This window comes from Pinus tabuliformis, chromosome 5_1, assembly GCF_031772625.1.
Source record: "Pinus tabuliformis cultivar Carrire ecotype Pingquan chromosome 5_1, CPIR1, whole genome shotgun sequence".
NCBI lineage: Eukaryota > Viridiplantae > Streptophyta > Pinopsida > Pinales > Pinaceae > Pinus > Pinus tabuliformis.
This window is the reverse complement of record NC_142305.1, coordinates 493,460,619-493,467,929: the sequence shown is the minus strand read 5'-3', so window position 1 is coordinate 493,467,929 and position 7,311 is coordinate 493,460,619. Positions and strand designations below refer to the sequence as shown.

General features: G+C 33.0%; 1 long non-coding RNA gene across 1 annotated transcript; it reads right to left on the bottom strand.

Moving 5' to 3' along the window:
- Positions 1 to 3,325: 3,325 nt before the first annotated feature.
- Positions 3,326 to 3,736, bottom strand: LOC149165646 (uncharacterized). The gene is made up of 3 exons (XR_016260762.1): positions 3,643 to 3,736; positions 3,474 to 3,537; positions 3,326 to 3,364 (listed from the first exon to the last, which is right to left on the bottom strand). It is a non-coding gene; the product is annotated as an uncharacterized LOC149165646 (long non-coding RNA).
- Between the last annotated feature and the right edge of the window lie 3,575 nt (positions 3,737 to 7,311).

Here is a 7,311-nt window from a genome sequence, read left to right as displayed (position 1 = left end):
ATGTACATATGTATATATACATATATATATGTACATATGTATATATATACATATGTATATGTATATATGTAAGTATATGTGTGTGTGTGTGTGTGTATTGTCCAAATTCAGGCAGAAATAGGCATTGATATTAGTTTGACAGAGTATTGCATCGTAATTGTGATATTGACGTTCATTGATATGTATGGATGATGCACACGCATTTTTGGTATTAGGACTTAGATGAACAGGACATGAAAGATGCATATTAAACCATACTTATCTACCATGTCTCTTTTTTTTTATTACAATGTGAAAACTGAGAGTAGTAGTGGTACTGTTTCTACAGAACCAAGAACGACTATGCATTAGAATTGGACTTTGAGCCCTTCAACGCATTAGTTCCTCATATGGAAAGGCCCTCATCAATTAGTGATGGAGTTCGTTTTTTGAGCAGGCATCTATCATGCCAACTCTTTCACCATGCACAAAGCATGCAACCCTTGTTGGATTTCTTACAAACATGAAATTATTGTGACGAGGTAAAACAATGCAATCTTTGTTTCTATGTTATTTTCTTGACCAGAATCATTTGGGATAAAACCAAGTCCAAGACAAGAATTACCTAGTTTCCATGCAGATTATACTTTATGCTACTTAAATCTTATATACATAATGTATCTTGTACTCGTACTTCATATCATGGCAAGGCAAATTCTGCATTTTGAATCATTTTTGAATTAGTATTCTCTTCTCCGATAACCAAGGGATTACATTAGTATTAAACATATTGGATAACCTTCACATGATTGTTTTGAACTTCACCATGTAATCAAACTTATTCCATTTCTAGAAGGCACAATTAACTAAAAGCTCAAAATTTGAGATTAAGGCCAATTTCACTAACGGTTCGAAGGAGAGGGACAATATCAATCCCCTTCTTACTCAACTAACCTAAGAGTTTCACTGAATTATTACTTTGTGTAATTTGATTCAGATTTTGGGAACCTGAAAAACTAGTGTTCCTATCATTGACCATGGCTTAGTGTATGGATTGTTTGCTTTAATATATTGCCCTTGATTGGAAGAAACTTATGGTGAGCGATACGATAAATACAATGTCTCAACTCCAAACAACCTTGGTCAAGGCAGAGGAAATTTTTTATCATCTTCGAAAGGACACACTATATGAAGCATTTGAGCACAGGTAATAAAACCCTTGAGATTCTGACAACTGAGAGTAACAAGGGCATCTATCATTAGTGGAATACAAGTTTCCATAAAGGCTAGATATAATCTTAAGCTATCATTTGTATCATTAGATTCTTGGCACACGATTTATTCCCAAAAAATCTCAGCAATTATATTCTTTACTTCCTGCAAAGTTCTTATTAGAAGTAACTACCAAAATGTAGTGAATTATTATAAATTTCAAGTTGAGGGGTCCTTTAATTCTTATGAAATTGAAACCTTTGCAGTATGAGTTGTAGCAATTGATTTAACAATAAAAAATTCTAGAATGGCGGTATAAAAGTCAAATTGATGGCACTAAAAAAAGTTTAGGTCTCATCTTGTGCAGAAAAGGAAGTTGGATGGTTTTGAATTGTTCGTATGTGCCAACAGACCTTACAAATCAGTTGAAGAGCTTTGTGACCATGAATGAGGTGGCCATGTATTTGGCAATTGTGAGGAATAAATTGGTTTTTTTGTTTGTGTTTTGTAACTAAGTTAAGTGTATACCAAAGTATTTCAAGCATGGATGGATTAAAGGACCCCAATCTGATCTCTAGAAACCAAATCAATAATACATACTTCACTGAGTAAACAAGCAGGGGGTGCAATACCTAGTTCCGCAGTCAGTCGGTCTCTGCCTGTGTCGGTTCTCTAGGAAGGTATGGATGCAGGGGGTGCACTTTGGGCAAGCAGTGTGCTGCAGGGGATTCCGACGGAGTCAGTCCTTAGTGTGAGGATATAGGGGAGTTGAATTCAAATTCAGCGCACCCCAAATTTGGCAAGTTAATGGCACGATGAGAAGTTAATGCATGTAGGTAAGATGGTAACAGATGATAACAGAGAGGGGTTCCGGTGAGCTCAACTTACTGACCGACGATGTCAAATCGGTGCTAGAAAAGTGCGCTTTTCAGATGACCTGAACCTCTGAAAATTCGCACTATAGCCTACTCCTTTTTAAAGATTTCCTTTAGATGATCAGGGGAATTTTAGGTAGAATGATATATAATGTTTAAATAAAAAATTAAATGGGTTTAATTTTAATTTTTGCAACTAATTTAGAGCTAGATCATAACCTAACCAAATTTTTTATATAGCATAAAATATCTAAATTTTTGGTCAAGTTCATATCGAAATTCCGGCTTTGGGGATTCTTAAGATAACTACCACACAAAATTGCTTTAGCTAATTATGATAAAATTCCACCTTAAATTGTGTTCAACCTAAGATGTTATTGGGTATTCTTTTTTTTAGGAATGGTCATCCTTGACATAAAGACTTCTTAACTACGGTTAACATACATGGTCACTTGTTATCATGGGACCCACACAAGTTGTGCAAAGGAAACCGTAAGTAATTATGGAAAGATGAGAAAGAAAGAAATAAATAAATTATTTTAACATCTACTAGGATAAAGATAGCCTATGGGACAAATTACTTCTCCATCTGGTTCTTGTATTCGACCCTTTTCCTGTGAAGTCTCACAATAAATGCTCCCAACTTCTCGACAAACCCATCGTTGAATAGATTACCCCAAGAGAAAGTTGCCAGAATAGCTGCATAACTTTCCCTACTGTCTTTGAAGGCCTTGCATTCTCAAACTACAACATTGACATGAAAAACTGAATACCCATAATCAAGCCTTTCATTACTCAGAAATGTGTGCAATGACTTAATCAAACAGTGATTTAATACAACATAATAATAATAAGGAGAAAACCTAGAATTTAATTAATAATCTTTCAGTCTTACAGAAAGTAGTCGAGGCTACTATCATCTTTAACTATCAAGAAACCTATAGTCCTGAATGATTACAGTGCTTAAACAAATATTGAAGCACTATAATAGTGTAAGAGGGTTGTCTATGCCATGGAACTAAGCATCAGAGCCTCTGTAAGAGAGTAAACCGAGAACCCTTAATGATTGGGGTAAAATGGAATCTCGAAAGAAAACGATGAACTTGTGAGTCCTTCGCTCACGGTAATAGCTTAACCCTCTGAAAAAGATGGAAAACTGGGGTAGTAAACCCTAACATATCACATATAAAGCATGTAGTTAGATAAGAGACTTCAAAAGATGTGAACCATAAAGTAATGGTGTAGGGGAAACATCTTACCTATAATATTCCCTATCCATCCATGCCATGTTTTCGAACCTGCTTAGAGGAGTAAGTACCCAGAGAATTAATAAGTGGGCTCTTCCTTTCTAAAACAACAATTATATTAGAGTGAGATTTCTGTAGGACGAGTTTCGAAAGTTAGTACCCGACAAGATACATCCGGACTCACACCTTTCCTCTTGCCATACTAGTGTTGAAGATCACTGGACCTGTAAGGGAAATATGACAGAGAATGGGTCAAGGGTTGTAGGAGGGCCGAGGAACAAATCAAGAAGCTCAGTATTTTGAATTGAATCAGAGCAAAGTGTAATCACCTAAAGGAGAGAAGTCATCCTCGTTCAAAACTCTCACCGCCATGAACAAGTTGTCGAGCGTCGGAAACCCTAGCTCGCAGAGAGAAAATGAAACAATGGTCTCGAAACCCGGGAGGGAATTAGTTACCACAAGTAAACCCTGATTAACCTCAACCGACAGATGGCCTCGGAAAAAGGGGATGTTGGATATGGCTCTAGGTGGCCGGGTTGGGTAGAATCTTCTGGAATGCAATACATTAAAACTTAATATTCCAAATGTGCCAAGTACTTAACATTGGAAGGGGTGAACTATTGCGATATTGGGTCATAAGTCTAAGTCAGTGGCATGGGTTTACAACCAAACTTTAGAAACTCTGCCCTAAGGGTTAATCAAAACAATTGTAGAAGGCTAACAACATTAACTATCTGAGATATAGCTTATATAAAACTTTAATATAATATTTTCATGATGTATGAAAACATTTATGTGAATTCCGTGTGTAACAAAGCATTGGTAAATGTAATGTTTTTTTAACAATGGTGTGTCTTGAGTGCATGTGGGTTACAAGTCAAGCCCTCATAAATTCTAATGATAATATATGAATGCTGCTAAATAATCCATATTCATGTTCAAATATAATAGAAATAATTTAATTTAAAATATCAAGAAGTTAAATGTTCAAATAGTGTGGAATAATATAATTTAAAATATGAAAAAGATAAAATGTTCTTGATAAAATAAAAAAAAATATAAAATAAATTTCTCATTTTTAATAAAATTAAATTTAAAATAAAATTACAAGTATTTTTATTTAATTATATTGATTTTAAAATTTAAATAATTATATAATATTTAACATAATTATTAAATAAAGAAATCCAAATTTAATACAAATGATGAACTCCTTCCTAACCCATTATTACATTAAAATTTAATAATATAATTTAAAATAGATTAATTTAGTATTCTACATATAAAGTGCTTACGTTTCTTATATTATGGGTAACTCTTTTCTTCTCTAATTTTTTTTTAAGTATTGAATTCTTTTTGGGATTTTTTGGCTAAAAAAATTGAACTATTTTTTTAAATCATGATAAATCCATAATTCCTTGGTAGTTATTTTTTTTGTTTTTTTTAAGGTATAAATCTTTGTTGCCAGAAATAAATTAATTTTAAACATAATTATTTAGAAGTATAATACTTATTTTTTATTAAATATAAGGTAGAAAATAGATGTTGAAGAGGTGATTACGTATCTTTGCAAATTAATTATATTGTATATATAATTATAATACTTTTAATAGTGATTTAGTTATATACATAAGTTTTATTTTGTGTATTCATGATAATGTGATATTTGTAAAAGGATATTGTATACGAAGGACTTAATTATTTTTAATTAGTGGTTTAATCATTATTTTAGGTGTTTGTTAGGGTTTAGTTATGTTATTGATACAAATATGATTTCTATGTGACTCGTGTATTTAAAAAATAAATCATTAATTTTAAAAATTTAAAAATTAATTATTTAGATAAGCGTGTATATTTTGGAATTGGTTTTCTCATAATTTTAATTTAATTATCCATAATTATTAGGTGGATGGTGGGGACACTTTGAACAGGCCCAGTGAGATGGCAAGGATGACTCTTGTTCTGTCTACAGAACAAAAGGATATTAAAATATTCTAAAAGTAAAGATGGTACTATAATATATAGAATACATAGAAGTGGTTTGGAGTGCATTGGACCATGGTCTGTGTATAGATTAGAGGGAGTTTCAAAACAACTGGTCAATGTTTGGTCGTCATCATACCCTTCTAGGAGTACGAAATGAAACACATCCGAGAGTTTCAATCACACACTCTAGATGAAAATTGGGTGGTTTATATCCCAACCAAAAGAAAAATAAAAACAAAAAATGTTGGAACTTGCGCTATGCCACCATTCTTGATATCCTTGCTAAAGGAATTGTAATTTTCAATTTTAGAAGCTTTAATTTGCCATTGTATTTCATGCTTCGCTTGTATAACTTATAGTTCTATGTTTTAATATCTCTTCCACTACATTAAATAGAATTACAGGCTTATCTTCACAAACAAAGATCGTAACATGCTGAAATAATGGAGTTGGCCTTGACTAACAATGCCACTTCTATGTTGTTGAATGACACTATGGAGATTCAACCACTACTCCAAATAATTGGCATTAGCTAGCTAACCTCATTAACAACTACATCCTCACTCTTCCACATTACCCTGTCTAATGGAATGCATCAACACTAGACTCTACTACCAACTGCATATACCAGAAAAGTTTCATCTGAAGACATCCGAGTCAGCTTGATCGTTTTACTTTAAAAAGTATCTTTCACTGTCTTTCAACACTCTTGTAAGGCCAAAAATTTGTCTTCAGTTTCCTTCGTACTTCTGTCTCTTTTTTCTCTTCCTGCATCACCCAAAAAAACTAATGAATACTAAATTAAATTCTTCCTTTTCCATTTGCACAAGTTCCGTAAGAATTCTTGAGCTTGAGGTTGTAAAACATAGAGTGACACTTACTAAAGACCCATCAACACTACTACATGCAAAGGCAAGCACATCCCAAACTAGCTCTTAATTATCACAAGAAGTTTTGCCCTCTATATTAACGCCAATGTATAGGGGCTAATTAATAGGGGTTAATTCCCAAGTAAACAACACAAATGAAAAGGGACTTGGGAAAACTAAAAATTGGTTAAGTATTGGCGAAGGCTTGTCTAGGAAGCTATGACACAGATAGAGATAGTGCAGAGGTTGCTCGAGCTTGAGAAAAACATTGCATTTTTCTCATATTTTCTGACTAATGCAATATACAGATAGCATGGGTTTTTAGTTGTGGTTTTACCCAGGAAATCATAGGGTAATGTGTTGATTGAATTCTTTCTCTTGTATTCTTCGTGATTTCACAATCGTTAATTATTTTCGCAGTTGGTAGAGTAGATTCAAGTCTATTATTTTAGTAAATTAAAAGTAGAAGTTTGAATCTACAAGGAATTTCTATAATAAATTATCCATATGAAAATATATACAAATTACATTAAATGAACATCCATAAACTGTAATAAAAAGCATCCAGAAACTGAAATAATGTTCATGTATCCATAAACTCTCCATATGAAAATATATAATGTATCACATGTGAAAGTGCCCTATGAAATGAGCTTGAAAATATACAAACTATGTGGTCTAAGTACCACTACCCCTATGTGACCTCTGGTCAAACATGGTGTCCATAACCCAATACTGCAATATAACACATTCAAATTCAAATTTAATTAGATCATTATTTACAAAATAAACAATATAGAAATAAATGATTTTGAACCAAATTTGATTACATATGAATCTATTAACCTCTCTCTAGTCCAAATGAAATTAAGGTAGGATGGGGGTCTAATCAATCTAGGTATGGTGCTCCTATGCCTATGGCTAAACGATTAGGGCCTACATCAATGGACCCACATCGTGAATGCCTTTGTATCCAACATCCCACTCATGTTTCCACATCATTCAACCTCAAGACCACTCTGCATCTGGGCTTGTGTACACAATGACAAAGACAAATTATAATTAGTCTACCAATTAATTAGCATGCATGTAATTTAAAAAAATAAATGTTGAAATCTTAGAAATAAATAAGTTTACCTCAAT